The sequence below is a fragment of the Fundulus heteroclitus genome, chromosome 20 (genome assembly GCF_011125445.2).
Source record: "Fundulus heteroclitus isolate FHET01 chromosome 20, MU-UCD_Fhet_4.1, whole genome shotgun sequence".
Taxonomy (NCBI): Eukaryota; Metazoa; Chordata; class Actinopteri; order Cyprinodontiformes; family Fundulidae; genus Fundulus; species Fundulus heteroclitus.
In genome coordinates this window covers 2,441,094-2,462,825 of record NC_046380.1, presented here as the reverse complement: position 1 = coordinate 2,462,825, position 21,732 = coordinate 2,441,094, and the positions used below count along the sequence as shown (strand labels likewise).

At 44.9% G+C, this 21,732-nt stretch overlaps 2 protein-coding genes across 5 annotated transcripts in view; one reads left to right on the top strand and one right to left on the bottom strand.

Moving 5' to 3' along the window:
• Window positions 1-8,687, bottom strand: part of LOC105915796 (plasma membrane calcium-transporting ATPase 2) — a 60,628-nt gene extending 51,941 nt beyond the window's left edge. For 2 of the 4 annotated variants that reach the window (XM_036151763.1, XM_036151765.1), the window contains exon 1: window positions 8,242-8,687. The gene's annotated coding sequence lies outside the window, so the exon portion shown is untranslated. The remainder of the gene's footprint in view (window positions 1-8,241) is intronic. The other 2 variants (XM_036151764.1, XM_036151766.1) reach the window with 1 other exon arrangement.
• Window positions 1-21,732, top strand: part of LOC118567221 (nuclear factor 7, brain-like) — a 511,141-nt gene that overhangs the window by 149,162 nt on the left and 340,247 nt on the right. The gene's annotated exons all lie outside the window — the stretch shown is intronic.

Genomic DNA, 21,732 nt, shown 5'->3' with positions numbered 1-21,732 from the left:
GTTTTAAATTATTCCAGATAATCTCAGATTTTTTCTACCTGGACCTGGTAATCGGGTTTCCTGCTGGGCCAGAACCACAGATAGAACCCGACAGAGCCTGACGTTTGGACCATGTTGGTTCTGGACCGGGTCAGCACCGCCTGTCTCCCTGTGGCCCGTTTAGAACCGGCACCGGGATCCTGCACAGAACCGGGGCGGTCCGGTTCAGCCATGAATTAATGATGAAGGCCAGCGGCGCCGTGAGGGCTTCCCCAGCGCTGCATTAATAAGTGATGAGGCCTTACATAAGAGAGGTTCTGCTGGGTCAGGGATCCCGTCTGACGGGGGGAACCGGGCCACAGGCGGTCCTCGGACCTCGTCTACAGCTGCTGCGGTTCTGGTTCTTCCTCTCTGAGCTCTGGAAACATGAATTCTTCACAGTTTGCAGAAAATTATTTGGGCCGCTTCCTCTTTCTGCTGCGTGACCTTTTCTGGTGTCAGAGCGACCCGACAGCACCAGGCGGCGGGCCGATGGTCCTACTGGACCAGAACTTAGTCACCGGTACCACAGGAAGGTTGGCCTGACCCGTAGAACCAGTTTTCTGCCGCCGGACTAAATTCTGCTGCTCTTTAAAACTAAATGTTGAATCTGGCTCCAGATTCTGGGAGGGTTCTGGTCCCTTTGGGCCGGGCGGATCGACCCGTGTTCAGGTTCTGAGTACCGCTGACTGGATCCTCCTGTTTAACAGATCAAAGCTCGTGTTCTGTGCAGGAATGAACAGATCCTCTCAGAACCGGCACAGAAAAACCTCCTTTCCCCGTAAATAAAGAATCCCAGGAGGATCAGAACCTCTGGGGGAACCGGGTCACACGGAACCAGCAATCAGCTCCCAGGGCTCAGAGAGCTCGACCCGCCGGGTCGGCCCGGCACCGCCCACAGCCGAGGAACGCCAGAGTCAGGCAGCAGAACCGAGGAACGGAGCCTCAGCTCAGGAACCAGCTGTGAGCTGATTGGTGGAAAATTCCTCAGGAAAGCCGGCCGCTTCCTGACAGCCAATCAGAGAGAAGTACGAACGCTGCTGCAGACACCTGAGCCTCCAGCGGGACGTTAGCAGGACCGACACGGCGAGTCAGCATCTGTCACTTCCTGTGGTCGTCAGGAGCGCAGCGGCACAGTCAGCGGCGTCCGTCTGCAGGTGAACGCGACTCTGAGCGGGACGCCGCCATCACAGGACGCCATCACCGCTGCTTCTGGCAGAATCCAGGCGTTGCCTTCAGGGCTGCAGCGACACGGACGCCTCCCTGCTAAAGCTGCGGTTACTTTTTAGGAATAAAAGTCATAAAGAGCGGCACAATCTGCACTGCAAAAACGGACTTAAAATAATTAAAATGTTCTTAAAATTAGTCTATTTGTCCTTGATTTGAGCAGGAAAATAAGATGATCTGCCAATGGAATAAGATTTTTGCACTTAAAACAGGAACAATTCATCTCCATCATCTTATTTCAAGTGCAGGATGTCTAATTATCTTATTTTAGGGGTAAAAACTCTCATTCCATTGGCAGATAATCTTATTTTCCTGCTCAAATCAAGGACAAATAGACTAATTTTAAGAACATTTTACTTATTTTTAGATCTGTTTTTGCAGTGTGAGGAGAACGTGCAGCTGGGACGTTATTGTCCCAGAACGCCATCAGCTGCTTCCTGCGTCTCTCCCTGAGGAAACGCGACGCCACGGCAGGATTTATGATCTCCAGACAAACCTCATCAGGACCAGAGGACAGCAGGTCGCTTCCTCTGAGTCCTGCACACGCTCAGAGCCGCCGGCCCGGGCCGCCGAGGCCGCGTGTGCATCAGGCCGGCTGGTTGCTGGCTGCTCCGCATCAGAAACACGTGCAGTAAAGTAAAAAGAAGTAAAACAATGACTGAGTGACTAAAAGCAGGCGTTCCTCTCTGCTTTGTGCTCATGGAGCCCAGAAGGTGAGCAGGACTCCGGATCTCCACCTGGAGAACGTCGTTCCTGCCGCGGTGCAGCACCAACCGGCCCGGCGGCTCAGAGCCAGATGCATGCTGGGACGTTGGGTCCACACCCAGCACTCAGCCTGCAGCGCTGTTCTCACCTGAAGGCCCCACCCAGCCACACAAAGACCCGACCGGGCCACACCCGTCCTCCCTGAACCAGCACACCTACAGCAGGTGAGATCCAGAGGACGGCCCGGCTCAATCGTTCCTCTGACGGAGCGCGGCGCCGCGGTTAATCATCGACCCGCCACCACAGACAAAGGCCCGCTGGTTCCTGGGCGGCGCCGGCCAGCGGGGATCCCTGCAGATCAGCGCCTCCGGGCCCAGAAGGTCCGGTCTGAGCCACTGATGCGCCGTCCCATGATGCTCTGCAGCCAGGACCGCCGTGTCAGCCAGAAAACGGCGTTTAGATGAGAAAATAAATCAATCTGGAGTCATTATTTCTGTTTTTTTCTCTCCTGATGCAACACTGATTAAAAAAAACTGTTTATTTTGCCGTTTTTTAAGGTTTTAATTCCTCATCCCTCAGCAACAGCTCTGGATGAGAGACGTCTGTTTAATACGGAGTTATGGAGAGAGGAGATTACATCATCCTGCATCAGAGACGGAGGTGGATGTTGACAAAAAAAATGTTTGTTTTTTTATTTTGCAGGCATAAAACTCAGGAATGAAAAGAAGATTTCTCCCAACTGGCCGCTGCATCAGTTCTGGCTCCCACGCTATGCTAATGACGGCGAGGCGGGGGGGGGTGGTTAGAGCTGAAACGTCCAGATCTAATCAAAGCTTTAACGCCCTTTCACCCTGATGCAGACCAACGCTCAGCGGAGGTGAAGCGCTGAGAGAAACGTCCTCCTGGAGGAACAGAGGAGCTGAAACAGGGGAACCATGGTTCCTCTGAGGGAGAACCGACAGAACCAGGAGCGCACGTAGAAATTAACATTTTCCTCATGGATAAACCTCACAGACACCAGGTCACTCTCACCAACACCTGCAGGTGATCCAGGTGCTACAGACTCACTTCTATCCATAAATCCCTGTTATTATCTCCAGCTGTCACTTTCTATATGTCGTATTAATTAATCCTGTATATTCTTCAGTGATGGTATCAAGGTGTTGGTTGCTCCTGTAATTCTTTATCAGCTGGTTCTGCTGTTCTTTATATCTCTCTCTGCAGGTGTAGAAGCAGACTCAGAGGATGTTATATCACTCTCTCCCTTTCTTCTCCTCTTTCACCTTTTTTCTCTTTTAGCCTTTTGTCTGTTTCTGTATCCATTGAACATGAAATAGTCCCAGAATAAAATCTAATAAAGCTTCTTGTATATATAAACCAAGCTGAGCTCTATAGTGAAAGCAGTAATGCTCCACTGGTGAAAATAAAGCCTGTTTGGCTCTTTTTGCTGTCCTGCCAGACAGAACAAAATAAATTAACTTCAGATGTAAAAAAAGTGTTTAAAACATTTAATGAGTTCAGATTAATTATAAAATGACTAATCGGGGGAAAAACAGTCAGAAAACAAGAACTAGAACTGGCAGAACCGTTCAGAAATAGCAGCTGTGATTGTGACGCAGTCTTCACGGGTTCTGCTGCTCCACAAGACGCCTCGTGTTCCAGCTTCATCAGGCCCAGCGGCACCGGTCCGATTCCCGGCCGGATATCGGCTCCAATATCAACCAATTAGCTGCATATTAACCAATCAGCTGCATATTAATTAATTAGTAGGATATCAACCAATTAGCTGCATATTAACCAATCAGCAGGGTCGCACATGGGATGAATGATGGCGATCCGGTCACTTCTTTAATTTATTAATACCGTACACGGCGATCTAGTCACTACAACTCTATGTTAGCAACGCAGCAGCTAGCGACGAGCTAACAGAGCAACATGGAGCCAGAACCGGACCGAGTCCAGTCTGCCATGTGGAAACTGTTCTGACTGTGAGGTGCAGCGTGTGTGAGGCGAACACAGAGCGGTGGAGATAAGGTTGGTTCATTCAGCGTCAGGCTGAAGATGTTCATCTCCAGAAGATGTTCATCTCCAGAAGATCTTCATCTCCAGAAGATCTTCATCTCCAGAAGATGTTCATCTCCAGCCTGAATATCAGGTATCAGACACAGGAAGACGTTCATGCGCTCAGAAGCACCATCAGCTCATCCTTTCAGCTCTGGTTAATGCGGGGCGGCGCTCCACCCATCAGCCCAGCGTAGCGCCCCCTGCAGGCGGACACCAGACCCTCATAGAGGCCAGGAGTCCCAGAACAGGACAGATTCATCCTGAGGACCAAAAACTCTACCTGATGAAATCTGTAAACCCTAAACAGAACCAGAATGGCTGGTACCACAGGTTCTGCTGCCCCCCCGGGTTCTTTAAGAGATTCATTTCAAACAATAGGTGAAAATTTAAATTTAAAATAATGATTTCATCACCGCTGCAGCACTTTTCCAGTCACTCTGACCAGTAGAGGCACGTTCAGCCGTCGCTCTCATTCACGCAGATCTGTAGGCAACTAGGGGTGAAGTGCCTTGCCCAGGGGCACAGCGACACACGACAAGGGAGGCTGGAATCAAACCCACAACCTTCCAACTACTCAAGCTGGCGTCGCCGTCACGGCTGGCAGCCAATCAGAGACGTTTCTGCACCAATCATTTGCCCCCCCCCCCCCCCCCCCCAAGATCGGCCCAGAAAAAAAAGAAAAACCATCAAGGAGCTCTGGGCAGCCTGCAGTGTTTCACATGTTCTGGTTCTGTTGGACATGTTCTGGTTCTGTTGGACATGTTCTGGTTCTGTTTCACATGTTCTGGTTCTGTTTCACATGTTCTGGTTCTGTTGGACCTCCTGGATGGGTCGTCAGCAGAGTGATTTCAGCTGGCCACTCACTTCTGGGAAGCTCCACAATCTGTTTTTCCAGTTGTAGGTCCTGGTTCTGACCCGTTAGGACAGTTCTGACCCGTTAAAGGCTGGCAGAGGCCAACAGAAGTCAGGCTCTAATACAGCAACAGGGCCTGGCTGGTGAAATCCAACATGACTCAGCAACAAAGGGGCGCTTACTTTATCACATGGGGTGAAATGTATGGAAGAAATATCGACTCATTAGAATCAGACTTTTACACATTAAATTTATAACACTGTTTTTTTTTTATCCTGTGATTCTTATTTCTTTAACCAGCAACAAAAATGTACCTGCAATTGTATCGACCTTGTGGTGACTCAGGCCAAAGCAATCTGGGCCAGATTTTGGCTTTTAGCCAATCAAATTGCATTCCTTTGATCATGTGACACAACCGCGAGTCTTTTGGTTTGATCCTATTAATAATTATCTAGTTAGTGGTGAACTGTTAATAGACGGGTTCCCCAAACACAATGGTGTGTCATAAGATCAAACGAGGCTAATTTGATCGGCTAAAAGCTGCTCGACTGGATCTAGTTATATATCAATAACGATATATAAAAATCAATCAATAGACGTATATTGATAATAAGGGGGAAAAAAAAACGGTCAATAAAAAGTTCAATAGAATAACAGTTTTCCTTCCTTTTGCATTCTAGCCAATCATGTCTCGTAATACTACAGTCACTGGATCCTCCCAGCCAATCACAACGCAGACCCAGGAACGCTCCGTCACCGAGCTTCAAAGAGTTCAGAGAACATTTGGTGTTTTTTAAAAACTTTTGGTAAATAGGTTTATGTTTGAATCCAGTGATCTTTATTCAAAAACAGGTTTATAAGCAACAGCATAAAATGGCCTGGGCTGCACTTAAAATACAAGTTCTGAATCTTTTGATCATTAACATCAATCAATATGATTTTTATTATGTCGATAGGCTTTTATTTAATCTATATCAGGGGTGTCCTGGGGGCCATTTGTGGCCCTTCTGCTGATTTTCTGTGGCCCTCCACATGAATTTCAGGAAAAATGTGGCCTATTTTATTAAATTAATTCTAATCAGATTTTAATGCACCAAAGTCTGAATTACAGTAAAAGTCGCCGTATTTACTATGAAATTAAAGCAAATGTAAAAAGTGTGCTTATCAAAAAACAAAATGTTTTTGTGTTGTGCCGAACATTCAATTAATTATTAAACTGTAAGATTTCATCTTCTCTATAGTAGATTTGCTCTAATTAAAAATAAAAAAGGTTTCCATCTTCAAAAAGCCACCAGCGCTGGTCGACTAAATACAGTTTAATATCTTTTCTTAAAATGATCATATTTTGTTGGGCGTAACCACATTTTTGGTTATATTATTAATATCCCAGGAGTGAATGCTGCTTGTCGGGACTTTAATGCAATCAACTGGTTCCCTGATATAGGAAGTTTTTGACCAATCTGTATAATCTGATTGAATTTGACTTTGTAAAGTGCCTCGAGATGACATGTTTCATGAATTGGCGCTATATAAACTAATATTGAAAATTGAAATTGAGTTGAATTGCTTTCGATTTAACAATTTTGGCCCAACAGCCGAAAGGTTTGACACCGCTGATGCGTGTCGTCCAGCCAACAAAAGGTGCAACTGAATTTTAAGTAAGAAACATGAATAATTTCACATGATAAAATTCCAGTCTCATAAATTTACTGTCAAAAAAAAAGAAAAAGGTGTGATAATAATGAGACTATGTTTCTTCCATAGACTGGCTGCTCCCCTGAATGCATGAAATCCTCAAAATGCTGGTTTTATTTTGCTAAATTACCACAAATATTTAAATATACCTGATGATCTAAAACCTGTGAGAGAGATCTGTAAAGGTGGTGGTGGTGGTGGGGGGGGGGGGTTAAATCTTTTTTCCTAGCAGTGTCTGGTTAGTACATGCCTGCAGGCAGAGATACGTGGAAAAAGGGCAAAATTCTGTGAAATGCAGCGATGTTAATATTCAGAGAGCGTAGGTGGAGAGTTGCTCAGAAAACTACGACATCAGCCATTTCCCCTCCTCACACCCAGCAGCTCCGGGGCCCCCAGGGGCCCCCAGGGGCCTCCAGGGCCGGCTGACTGCACAGCGCACAGAAACATTCAAAGCGGATTCAAATCTGCGCCGCTTTCGCTTCTTTTTCCGCAGCCGGCGTGCGCGTCTGGGCGGCGGGCGGCGAGAAGGAGCAATGCCCTCCTTTGGAGGTCACAGGCTGAGGAGGAGTCACGCAGAGCCGGGATGCGGGATCCCCCTCCTCCCTCACGCAACAAGGCGGGACACACCCAGCCGGAGAGGGGAGGAGGAGGAGGAGGAGGAGGAGAGGAAAAAAGGAGCAGAGCCTGGCCGATGACGTAAGGACGCTCCTTTCTGCGCTAAAGCCCCGTTAATTAGCAGAAAACGCGCCCGGTAACGAGCCCCCCTCCCCGGCTCCGCGGCTCCAGAGCGGCGGGGGGAACCGCTCCGACAAGCCCGACAAGCTCAGCCTGTGGGCGCAGCGGGGAGGACACCGGCACCGGGGATGCACCCGGAGCTGCGCAGCCTCAGCTCCGGGTTTTCTGCCCACCCACAGCCCCCCCCCCCCCCCCGGTCGGTGGCCCCCAGGGGCCAGAAAACACAGAGCCCCGCAAACAGCTTCCAGACGCGCCGCAGCCGCAGCGCCATCCACAATGCGCCACTTTCAGCCACATTTCCCCCGGTAACGCGGCGCTGTTTGGGTCGGTTTGGTACCGACAAGGTGACCGGGAATCCCGGGAGCGGCTCCGCGGCTCTCCGGGTCACACAGAAAGGCAACTTTAGCCACTAATCGGTCCAATATGACGGGATGGAAAGTGGCCGCATACTGCAAGTTTTAACCATAATAAAAACACATAAATAATAATTATATCACCGGTAATAATAAAAGGCGGTTCGGCTGTTTCTGGTGGCGGTTGATCCAGTGAACGGTTCCGGTTCTGAGGCTGGTTCTAACCCCGTTTCCAGCCGCGGATCAACGCCTGCGGGTCTCCGCTGACTACGGCTGGACGGAGGCTCGCTCCGCCGCCGAACCCGTCCGGAACACGGAGACACGAGCCCAGAACCAGCCGGTGGTTCGGGGGAAGCGGCTCCGGACGGGTTCGCCCCGTCTTCACACCTGTGGATAACCGCCGCGTGCGTTCAACCCGGGTTCGGTTCGGCGGTACCGACACGGGCCTCGTTCAAACAGCCACACAAAACCGCACATTTCACGGAATGGAGCGGAACACGAACCCGGCCGGGGGTTCGGCTCTGGCAGCCACAAGTGGACCGAGGCGAACGGAGGCATAAAAAGTTTAACTGCGCAGGAATTAGACGGTACCTTCAACAGGCGAGTCCCGGTCCAAATCACGTCCTGCGACTGAGTCCGAACCGCGGTGCCGTGTCCTTATTGGGGCTGGTCCATTTCCCAACAGCACCGAGGTAGGAAAAAAAAAAAAATCCTCCGACGGAACCGAGTAGCGGGAGGGGAGGGAGGGGAACCTCCGACTGGGCTTCTCCCGACGCTCCAACCGTCAGCGCTGCCCGCACTCAGCGACACCAGCCTCTGGTTCTGCGGTTCTGGAGAGCAAAACCAACCGGATCCAGAACGGAAACTTTTAAGGAGGGGCGGATAAAGTCGCCTCCCCTCTGCTGGTGCCGCAGATCCGGTACGTGGAGGCTGCTGGTGGCGGTGCTGGTCGGTTTCGGACTCGGTGGGCTCCGGCACCGTCTACGTCCAGAGAGAGACCCGGGAAAAGTGCCGGAGCGACGTCTCCCCACGAGCCGATGAGGGCGGGGCCAGGCCGGCGCAGCCTGCCCGCGTTCTTAAGGTGGCTCCGAGAGTTAATGAGCTCATCGGACGGCTCCGCCGCACATCTGGGCCCGGAGGGGGTCATCCGGGCCGGGGACCCTGGAAGGAGGCGAAACCGACCCCCATCCAGGGGGGTTAGGCCGGTCCTGGAGGAGAGATCCAGGCCGGATCAGCCTCAACTTTCCCCGCTCGCCTTAACTCTCCCCCGGGGTGCAGCGGGCCTTTAATTGGGGGTGCAGGATCCGGGCATTTTCTCTTTATTCTGCACAATGTTGGCTTTGTTGACAACACCTGGCCACGCTGAGCTTTTTGGAAACATCTTTTTATTTAACCTTCGGGTTTTAAGGGTTTCTAACTCTGTGTCGGCCTTTATGTCCCCTCTCTGCAGTTTAGTTGCTATTTCTCAATTTTCAATAAATCACTATGACTGGAACTCTTTTTTAAACATGACAATCAAAGTCTTTCCATATTGTGAGAAATACTTTCTTTTATTTAACTTTTGTTCTCCACATTCAGAATTATTCATGTTTTTATTTAGTTCCCCCCCAAAAAAAGAAACTTCTCAAGAAACAAATATTTTGTATGCTATAAAAAAAAGTCATGAAATAATGTCAGTAGATGAGAAATCCCCACACTTGAAGCCAGGCGTGAATTATTCTTTTATTATTATTAATTATTAATCTCACTGCGCTTTGACAGCAGGTCCTTCACACATCCACTGACGCCCAGACTGAAACTGTTCATACCTGCTGGATTATGTAGATTTACACTTAATCAACCAAGAAGTTTGTTTCTGACAGGGCATGCAATCATAAAATGTGTTTGACTCTAGAGAACATTCACTTATCTGTTTTTATTTATATTTAAAGCTCCAGTGTGTAACATTTACTCCCACCTAGCGGTCGCTACATGAATTACAAGCAAATTCACCATTAAGCTCGTAATAGCTACTATGGAAGCCATGGAGTGTCATAAATGTGACAATGTCAACATGTCCTCCATGTATTTGGTACCAATCTACTGCTAACAGCTCATAGCTACGGTCATTGTGTGAAATGGTTTTTGGTAACCTGCAGACTCAGAGATCGTCTGATGAAGTCTCCGCCGGGAGGACAGAGCAGCTGCTGGACCACACCGCCCTGTTTCCAACATAACACCAAAAATAAACTTCACTGTTATATTGAAATAACTCACCAATCCAGCAGGAAGCTACAACCTCCACATCTCTTTTAAATTCTCACCTCCTCATGAATTATCTCCACCTGGTAATAATAGCTGTGCCAATATAGACTATAATTTCTCCCGGTTATTACTACTTTTTCTTTTCTTGGTTACGTTCTCTTCCCTCTTTGCTGTTTTCTGTTTCAACAGAAAACAGCAAATAGATGATCTACAGTCGTCTTTGCTTGTTTATATTCCTCCTCCACCAACAGCACGTCTTCATATAGGAAACTCGTTAAGCCGACAAGTTTGTCCCCTTTCAGCTGCTGTAGTCAGAAATAGCGACGCAACATGGCGCCTCCCAGTGGTGCACCGACACTTATGTATTTATAAACTACTAATTCTAAGCTATGAGAATGCTTTTATTTTTGTATTATATTTGTCAGGATATGTATTTATAAAAGCAATGCTTGATTTCAGCTCTTATAAAGCCAAATTAGTTACACACGGTCCCTTAAATAAAAAAAAACAGCATGTTGATTAGTTATTCAGCCTTTTTTCTAATTGCTAAGCAGCATTTTGCATGTTTTCTCTGGTATGTTGATGATTTATCTTTGGTCATGAGCTTGATGTTCTTACCATCACCCTAATCTCTAGCTCCCTCCACAGATTATTTTATCAGAGGTAAATCAGCTCTCTGGCTTGGCAGCTCCAAAACATTTATATTACTTAGAGTAAGAAGAAAATTAAAAGATAACTAAATGTAAATCTGACATTTAATAAATGATAAATAATTCCACTTTTATCTATTTTGAACTTGAAACCTGCACAGCACAGTTGGTTGATTTGTGAAACAATAACTTTATCTATGAAAACATAAAAAGGCTCATTTATATTTAAATTTGTGGCACAAAGATCACCTTCACTTTCTCATCTTTAGCAAAAAAAAAAAAAAAAAGGTTTTACTGATTACTGAACATCTGGTTTGATCAAGATTGACCTGTTTAAATATATCAGTTTTAAAACCTTAGAGCAGTTTATTTTTGTTTGAGTTGCAGAGAAACAACAGAAGTTGCCATTTTTACCAGTGAAGCGCTGGGAGGGAAGCTGTGAGCCAGGCCTTAGTCATGGTTGCAGTTTTCTGCTCAGTGAAAATAGTCTCATACATAAAAGTGGACAGCCTCCATATGTGAACACAACACATTCCTGTTAGAGAGAAGAACATGATGAGCCTCTACATGCTGAGAGGAGACGGTCCGATCCCTGGGCACAGTTAGCCAGCTCCACCGGGGGCATCTGGATCAGTGTTACATGGGACAGCAGGTCAGCGCTGACTTCTGTGGTAAATATGATACACCATTACACAACTTCCCTGTTTTGTTCTGGTAGTTTATTGTTTTAAATCTGATGTGAGGCATTCTGGGAGCCTGCTGTCCTTTGCTCACTGTTCTGACTGACTGTTGGATGCTCCAGTAACTGCCTGATCACTGATTACTTCTGCTTCCTGTTCGTCCTAGCAGATCATATCATTTACTCGCCCATCCCTCTCCTCCAGGTGACCACAAGTAAAACCAGTGAGGCATCTTTAGCATGTGTTGATGTAAAAAAAAAAATAAAAATAGAAGTTTGTGGGTGTCTGTGCAAAGAAGCTGGTGAAAAGAACAAAAATAAAGACGTTTCTTTTAGGGCTGGACGATAATTCATTAACAATGTCAATCGATCAATGGACATATATCGATGATAAATGAAAAACGGGTCAAATAAAATGTTCAATAGAATAACAGTTTTCCTCCTTTTGTATTCTAGCCTATCATGTAGGTTAATAGTACAGTCTCTACATCTTCCCAGCCAATCACAACGCAGACCAAATAACCAAGCTCCGCCCCCTTCAAAGAGTTCAGAGAGCATGCGTTCTTTTTTTCTTTTAAAAACTTGCAGTTTTGGTAAAAAGTTGGTTGAATAAAGGATTGAGTTTGAATTCAGTGTTCTGTATCCAACAATAGGTCGCTAAGCAACAGCATAAAATGGCCAGGGCTGCACTTACAATATATGTTTTTAATTTGTTGATAATTATCAATATCGATCAAATTGAATTTGATATTTCATCAATATGTTTTTCTTCTATATTGTCCAGCCCTAGGTCCTTTAACCATAGCGTCCTGGTTTGAGTCTTTTCTAATCAGACTGAAGCATCCCAGCTTCTATACACGTCTGTTTAATATGGAGTTATGGAAAGTGGAGATTACAGCATCCTACATCAGAGATGGAGGTGGATGTTGATGAAAGGGGGATTTAAAAAAAATTGCAACCATAGAGCACGAATAAAGAAATTAAAAGAATATTTCTTCCAACTGCCAACTGGCCACTCAATCAGTTCTGGCTCCCACGCTATGCTAATGATGGAGAGGCAGGGAGGTGGTTAGAGCTGCCATTGAACAGCATGTTGCAGGGCTTTATTTGCAAAAATAACAGAGTACAGATGAAGGAGAGCAGCTGAAACTGTGCTGTTCCCCAAATCTCCCTTAATCCACAATGTTGCTAGCAGAAGAGAGCAAGCAGCAGACAGTAGTAAATCTACATAATGAGATGAAGGCTGATATTGGGTAAGTAACAAAAAATGAATTAAAGAATCCCCAAAAGGACAGTGTTAAGATCTGTGTTTTGGTTTTCATTTGTCTCTGTTTTCATCATTTTGCTTTTACTTATTAGTTTTCATTAGTGGCAGAAAGGCCCTTCATTTGTTTGGGTTTAGTTTCTTATTTATTCCCCTGTTCGGTTCTCTGTGTGTTCTAGTTTATATTCCATCAGGTCAGTCATCATCTTTCCCCCTTGGTTAAGTGTTTCCTTGTGTGTTGGTTTAATTCCCTCTGTGTTAATTAGTCTCCCTCCCTCAGCTTCCCTGCTTCCTTCTGCCTTAGCTGCTCCACATCTCACATGATTAACTCTTGTCTATTCTATGTCATTCCCCACTCTTCCCTCAGTATTTAAAATCACTGTTGGGCAGCAGAATACTGCATGGTGCTAAGTTGTTACATATATCTGATGAATCCTCCTTCTAATGGTCTAGGAAATGTGGCGGGTTTGGGTTAGAAATGCTGATAGGACAGCTTGACCATCACAGCAGTTGCAGACATACTAAGAAAATGTTCCTATAGTTATCTGATCAGACTCATAATTTAAGGGTACATTTAAATATTTAATGCGCACTTTAGCACACCAGTTCTTCACAGAGGAGAAGTTATATTAACAGATTGGAGATTTTAAATAATTTCCCTTTGTTTTGTATGAGCTGTAAAAACCTTCTATGCCACAACAACAACTTTTCTGTGGTGGCCTGTGACTAAGACCTCATACTGGCCCCAGCCAAGTAAATAAATATGATCAAGAAGGGACAATTTAAACTAGAGGCTGGTCGTTCTGTGGTTGAAGGTTTAATTGGAGGTTCTCCACAAAGTAAACTCTGCTTAGAGTGAAAAATCTTTGGGCTGTAGCGTATTTTAAACAGTGCGCCCAAAATGTTGGGCTGGTCCTTGACATCATGCAGACCCACAAAGTGACCCCCGTCTGCCTGACTGTCAGATGCTTCAGTACCACCTGATAACACCATAGCTCCACTTCTGGTACCACTGCTCATACCCTGCGGTGGTTCTGGAAGAGCAAACTGAATCTTGGTCCTGCTTCTGCATGTGGCCAGAATTAATTGGACTGTTTGGTTGCTTATATTTTTGATCAGTAGTGTTTTAAAGACACAAACTGCAGGTGAAGAAAAGGGTTTTTAATCCATCCTTACATTCAGTAAGCTGCTAGATCTGTCCTGTTACTGAAACAGTACTGCCAACATGCAAGTGTGAAGTGTCCATTATGGGAGAAAGTTGATGTGAACCTGCCGACAATAGACTTGGGGTCCATCCGAACACCCTTATACACTACAAAAACGGATCTTAAAATAAGTAAAATATCCTTAAAGTTAATGTATTTATCCTTGATTTGAGCAGGTAAATCACATTATCTGCCAATGGAATTAATATTTTGACCCCTAAAATAAGATAATTAGACATCCTGCACTTGAAATAAGATGATTGAGATGAATTGTTCCTATTTTAAGTGCAACAATCTTATACCATTGGCAAATCATCTTATTTACCTGCTGAAATCAAGGACAAATACACTAATTTTAAGAACATTTTACTTATTTCTAGTTCTGTTTTTGCAGTGTAGGGTCAGGACCTTTTAACCAAAGTGGAAGTGCGTCTGCGGTCGCCATGATAAGTGCCGTCTGAGTAGTGCAGTCAGTAAGGAAGGAGGTAGGAAAAGGAGCCTGTATGCTTCCTCTCACGGCTAGTTTAGCCTAGGAAGTTGCTACGTCCCTTAGGGCGCTAAGGAGCTATAAGAATCCCACAATCCTTTGCATGACATGCTGTATAAGCACAGCCTACCTCACAGAAATCACAGAAAATGTCAGAAGAGAAGAAGGCATGTCCTTTGTAGTTCATTTCCAGAAGGCTGTAGGCCCGGATTTAACTCCCATCATCCATGACCGTTTCCGTCACGTAATGACGTCAGAGTTAAAGGCCGTCTGAAATTGGCACAACAGTCTGAAGCTCCTTTCTTCCCTGATAGAGTTCTGATTGTTGACCTCATCAAAAGTAAAGCAGGAGCCAGGAGCTGTTATTATGGGGATTCAGATGGAGCCTTGGTCCCAGATAGAGTTTCCTGTTTTCAGCTCCTCGGTATGACCTTGTTGGAGTTAGTTTAGAACATGTTGCAAGAAGACAATCAAGCTGATCAAACAGAAAGTGATAAAAGTTTCTACTGCGGGCTTGAGGTGAATTTAATGACCCGGTGCACCTCCTGCTGCGGTTTGGTGAGTGGGATGTTGTTCTTCAGAGATTCCTGCAGCATTTCACATCCTCCGCTGCCTCTGTGAATGTGATTAAAGAGCTGTGCAGAGCTGAGACTCACCTGCCTGTGGCCTCACTTAAACGCCCTGTTGTCACAACAGGCGGCTGTATGTAATGTCAATACGTCCTGCAGAGGCATGGCAGACGGGAGAAGAGCCGACCATCTGCAGCGAGGACGTCCTCAGGATCAAAGGCCTCCTCTAAAACAATCAATGAAGTCAATCTCATTTCTTTGATCTGCAGTAAAGATTAGTTGCTGATTTATCTGATATGTTTTCGTTGGATTGTGTGTTTTAATTGTCTGTTTTAGGCTTTATGTTGTTGAGCAGCACATTGTTCCAATTTTAACTAATGTGAGCTGCAGTAAAGAGTCTAACTTTGACTCAAAGGATAATTCTGTATGACGTTTAATTGACGAGGCAAAACTTCTGCAATTATCCTGCTGACTTTAGTTGTTTTTATCCAAAAAGCTGCATTTTTAGCTTTTACTCCCGGTGCCTATTTATGTTCTGTTTTTAATGCATTCATGTGTTTCTCTGTGTTTATCCAGTTCAGTTATTCCTTCTCAGCTCTCATCCATCCTGCTAATTGCACCTATTTTCTGTGCTACTCACCTTCAAAACTATGTATTCCTCCCAGATTCATTAATTTATGGCTAATTCACCCTTTGCAGTCCTGAGTTTCAGCTTTTAATATTAAAACCTCTTTTTTTGCACTCTGCCTTCATGAATCCACTTCTGCATTTTGGGTCTGACCACATTATAAAATTATGACAAATGCAGAACAAGGATAAATCTGGAACAGCATGAACAGGTGTGGTTGTGGAATAACTGAAACCTGGTGTGGGCAGAGCAGAGATGGAAACCAGCTGAGCTAAAGACACAGGAGGGGGTTTCGAATCAAAGAGGAACTGGTTGCAATGCAGAAACGGAACAAAAAGTAAAATGTTCTTTAAATGAGTGCATTTTCCCTTTATCTGAGCAGCTAAACACGATTATCTGCCAATGGAATAAGATTTCTGCACATAAAATAGGAGCAATTAATACCCATTATCTTATTTCAAGTGCACTATATCTAGTTGTCTTATTTTAGGGATAAAAACACGAATTTCTTTGATAGATAATCTTATTCGCCTGCTCAAATGAAGGACAAATGCACTAATGTCAAGAATTTTTTTTACTTACTTTAAGTTTAGTTTTTTGCAGTGTGGTTTTGGATTAAAGATGCAAGGTTGCACCTGAAATGCTTGACTTTAGGTCATGGAGACACGCCTGACTGATTCATAAAACAACAGATTCTGGGTAAAAAAGGGGAAAAAGTTGTCAAAGTCTGAAGAAGTTAACCGTCATAAAACCCAAAGAACATTGATCACGACAACTTTAGAGATCAGGATGGTCCGGCTGATTGGAAGGAAGAAATCCATTCAGTTTGGTTTTATTTACAACATCGGTTCAAAATAAATATCATCGTCCAACATATTTGTTGTGTCGTAAACCGTTTACGTCATCAGTCTTATTATAAATATGATGCAATGTAGTCAACTTCTATCTTTGGAAGCCCAGCTGATTGCATCGAGACATTGACTATGCAGCAATCCGTCATCCTGATCAAGCTTTTGGTAACAGTGGAGAGATATGACTTCCTTTTAGCAGGAAGAGACCTCCAGTAGAACCAGAACCAGAATCAGTGAGCACAGTCAGCTGTCTGGACCAGCTCAGAGTCGGGAGGCAGACCAAAAGCACCAATTAGCCCTGAACCAACTGGACAGCAGTTAAAAAAGTAAAAACACAGAGAGGAGAAAAGGCCAAAGAGACGAGGGCTAGATTATGACTGCAGCTTAAATCTCTTTATCAACACGGGGACCAAACATACGACCCAAACACTTTCCAAAGGTCATGTAGTGCCGGACTTTCTTCAAATACCGAGCAGAAAATATCCTGTGAGACCGAGCTGAGGGTAAAGAGTCACCTCACCATCTGTTCATGGCTGCAAAGGCAGCAGGAGTTCACGCACACACACACACACACACACACACACACACACACACACACACACACACACACACACACACACACACATAGACATGTTCCCAGGCCTTCAGAGGACATTAACGCCGTTTCCTTCCAGTTTCAAGGAGAACGCTGTAAACAAAGCCGCTGATATGAAACTCTCAGCGAGGCGAATCTCATTCCTGACATTTAATGCTTAAACGCTGGATAACAGGGGATGAAGCCATCTCAACAATTTTATATCCCCATAACAAGAAAGGGACACGCATGGTCACAAGAAGGCAACCCCTAAATATCAGCGTAAAGGATTATAAATGCTCACATGTTCATGCATCCTCAGAGCCAACAGGCTTGTTTTCTGTTATCGACTTTTCCTGCTAAATCGTTCAGTTGCAGCTCCGAGTCAACCTTTTCAAACCAAAGATGATTTTACCACAAATGATGCTTCACTTATTAACGACTTTATTAAAGGGAGAAGTCGCTGCATGAAGCAGCGATCAGTGCTGCAGAGAGCCGCTGACGGATCTTGTTGTCTGCAGAGTAATGGTGTCGTTCATCACGGTTTGAAGTGTTGTTGGTGCTTCTGCCCCGCAGATTCATTCATGTGAGAGACGGATTCCACCCGCTGTTCAAAGTTAGCACAGAGAGAGCAGACGGAGAGAAAGGTGTCCATCTCCAGGGGCCGAGGGCCGGGAAGGGGGGGGGGGTAGGATCTGGACCAGTCCATCCCAGGACAACACAGACATGAGCCCCTAACGGCATTAACGAGACCGTTTGAATCTGCTGTGTTTGGGTTAATTGAGCGGTAGATTGATTTTATAGGTGACGCCATAAGGACATTTTCACACTTTTTCTTTGAAGCTGAATTAAATTTAACCTGAAACCGGAGGAGACGGCCTCCGTCCTGACCCTGAAACCCCAGTCTCCCTCCATTATCTCCTGCTTCTCAGCAGCTTCCACCCAAAGATGGGTCTCACCTGTGTCTCATTCAGTAATTGCTTTGTCTGCACCACACTTCTCAGTTCATGTTCACCTGTTTGATAATGTTTGTTATGTTCTGATTCCTGATTCCCGGGTCCGACATCTTTCCTCTTGTCACCTCAGTTTGTGTTTATTACCTCAAATCTCTGTTTAAACACCATTCTGTCTTCCTACTGCTTGTATTTAGGTCTTCCAGCTAAAACTTCCAAGGGTATTTCTGCAGTTTGTGCGTTTTTTTTCCCGGTGTTCAACACTTTGGTCAACGGTGTTGTTTTAAAGTGTTTTATAAATAAAGTTGTATTATATTGTATAATCACAAATTATGACAGCAATGGTTTAACGATACGTAGTTTGTTGAAGTGTTACAAAATATAATGAAATATTCAATCCTGACTCTGGATGAGGCATGAAGGCCTCTGATTGGTTCTTTTCATTTGGACTGAACGGCAGGGATTGGTCAGAGTTCTTACAGGCCTGCGGCTCTCACAGAGATCTAATTTTGTTTGTTCCCTTTTCTGAATACATAAAGTATTAACAACTCTCATGGTGGAAGGACCCAGTATAACAAAAAGTATTTCTGAACAGGATTACCACCTTTAGCTTTAAGGACCACCCTGATGACGGAAATGGTTCATCTTTCGAGTTTAGAGGCCTTTTAATTGCCTTCTGTAGAAAGTACCCCTGTCCCAGTGCTTGACTGTGTTTCTGTCCTTTCCTCTCAGACGGCCACTCATACCAACCGTTGGTTGTTCTGGTTCTGCAGAACCTCTACTGTCACCCCCTCCGTGCCTCACCACGAGGGATTGCTGCAAAGTCATTGGCTCGATGCTATTGGCTGAGTCTCTTTTGATCAGTAGACATTAAATGTTAGGTGACTTGGCTGTTAAGATAATAGTATTAATTGAGTAAGGCGGTATTTAATTGGATCTGGATCAGTCTGATTCTGATTCTAGAGGGATTTGGACAGAATTAGGTTCTACATATCTGAGCATGAACTGGATCTCCCTGTAAAATACTTTGTGATGATATTTATGGTGAAAAAACTTAACTGAGTGATTCAAAGGTTAGAGTTAGCTTGTTTAAGAATTAAAAAAAAAAACACGATGAGGACTGGAAACGAGTGAACCGAAGAAAAAGCTTCTGGAAAGCTGAAGAGCTGTCCTGATCCGATTCTGGATCACAGGAGGACAACGGAAAGAAAACTGACTTTAACAGAGAAATCAGTTGATGTTCCATCGTCTGACAGATTGGGTAAATTTATCCACTCCTGCAAAATCCACAACAAACCTTCCACGGTCCCTGGTGGCTCCTGATCCACTTTACAGGAATGACTGAGTGCTGCTGTAACGCCGTGATAAGACGACAGAGAGGGAAACATACGAGTCACAGACGGAGATAAAGGAGTGGGTTCTGCCTGACGTGAGGAGCCGACCTGTCAGAACCAGAACATCATCAGAGACCCAGATCCAGTCTGAATCACCGATCTAAACGCTAACTAAAAACCGTTCCCTGTGAAGCTGCGTTAACTGTGAGGTTTAATGATGGCCGTCAGTGACGAAGCTCTGGTGTGAGTTAAGTGCTCGCTGAAGACGGGTTCATGCAGAACGCAGTAATGAACGAGGCTGTGGTTCTGGAGGCAGCATGCATCAGTGAAAGCTTTCCTGAAAACCGACGGACCCTTTTAAGAAGCGACTGACGGAAAACATGCTTCAGAGCCTGATCTCCACATCAGATTACACGTCAGCTGCAGGCTTCCACCGGGCCTGGTGTGGGAGGATTCTGTGAAAAAGTGCAGCAGGAACCCACTGAAAGCCACTGGAAGCTCTGATTGGATCAAGCAATCCTTCATTGACATTCCCGCCGGAGCGATGCTCCGTTTTCCTGAGAAACTTTTCAGCGTTAATTTTAATTACGGAGTGGAGAGGGTGATTCAAATCCACCAGGCTTATGTAACACGGTGACTTCCTGGGGTCAGGATCCACCTACACCGCCGCTATCTGACAACACGCAGCATTCAGACAACTACTTGAGCTGGAAACATAAATCTCTCCATATATGCACTGACAAGGGTGACTGGATGTTGTATCCATGGCTACCTTCTCACGTAATCTGTATTATTTTTATCACAAAAGCCTTTCTGTTTTTCCTCCCAAGCCTCCTGCTAACATGATGCCGATATAAACACAGCCGCTTCTATATGTGAAGAAAAACCAAGGCGGCTCGATTACACACAGAGCTTCCCATTGTACCCGGACCGGAGGATGGAGGATTTTAATGAGAAGAGACAAGCAAACAGCAGCAGAGCTTTTCTGTCGTTCTAACCTGCTTTCACTGCGTTTCCTCTCACTTCTTAAATGGTTCAGATGGAGCAGAACATCCTGCAGATCTGACAGAGGGTCGCTCAGAACCAGTTTCTCTGCAGCTTAGCACAACTTTGGACGGGAAGTCAAAGAAGAACGACGTGATCCATCATCAGTTGTCACGCTTTGTACACCTGAGACCAGGTGTTCACATTCACCTGTAAAGATTTGTCTGTCTAAGAAAGACAAATCTTTCTTCCTATCTGACATTAAATCAGTCGTCAGGTCAGTTAGGATCAGCTAAATTAGGCTTAAAATAAGGATTTATTTATAATTTCCTTCAAAGAAAGAAGTTATAACACGTAAAAAGGATTGTCCCTTTAAACAGATCGGTATCATGGTTTTATCCGGGTCACCAACCTTTTTGACATTGAGAGCTACTTCATTGTTGGTGTTGTTGTCATACAAAGGGCTACCAGTACCTTTGACCTAGAGAAGTCAAAGATCACCTCAACTTTATGTAAAATAAACACATTTTACATGCTTTTTTTATAGATATTGTCATGTTTAAATCTATATAAATGCAAGTGGGATTAAACAAGAAGAAAAATGGAATAAAATCACGTTTTTTTTAGAACAGGCTCTAGGGCCCCACATGTGATCCTTGCGTGCTACTTGGTGCCCGCGGGCCCCATGTTGGTGACCCCTGGTCTCCTGATTAATTCACGGCATTTGAGCAGAACGGAGGAACACCTGTGGTCATATCTAATCAGGTGAGATGAGGAACAGCTGATACTGATGAAAACAGAGAAGCAGAGGAGAACAACGAGCACAATCTGTGCAGAAAGAAACAAAGAAAATGCAAAAGAAACACAACAATGAACCAAATCACAAATCACTGAAGTGGCAACGAGAGAATATAAAGAGATGCATAAGAAAAACCCAAAAAGTCAAACAACCAGGAGTGATGATGATGGTCCTGCCGTCATCCTGTTCAGGAAGGAGACAGGTTCTGTGTCCCAGAAAAGAAGGGGTTGAGGAGAAATTAGTGAATAAACCCCAGAACTAAAGCTAAAGACCATGTGAAGATGCAGCTGAATCTGTCATTATCAGTGAAACAAGTCCTGCACCAATATGGACTGAAAAGCCCATCAGTAAGGAAGAAGCCTTCATTCCAAAGCAACATAGAACAACTGGATCGCAGTCTGTAAATGTGCTCTGACACTAAGATCTCACTTTCTGCAGACATGTTTGGTCTGATGAGACTAAAAGATAAACCTTCGTCTGAAATGATCATCGTTACGTTTGGAGGAGAAAAGCAGGAGCTTGCAGACAGAGAACATCCCGACTGAGAAGCACGGAGGTGGCAGCATGATGTTGTGGGGGTGCTCTACTGCAGGAGGGACTGGTGTAATTAAAAAATCGATTGTTTGATCAGGAAAGAGCGAGACGAGGAAACGGTGAAGCTTAATTTTATGTGAAAATCAGATTTTAAAGAAAGTAAAAAAGGAAATCTCAAAAAGTCGAGTTCCTCCGTGTCCCGGTTGTAAAGCATGCTGGGACATTTTCATCACCCTGATTGAACTAAAACACACATTATGATACAGGCAGATAAAAAAAGGCATTTTTATCTACTTTGTAAAGATTTATTTTTAACGCTGTGCTGTG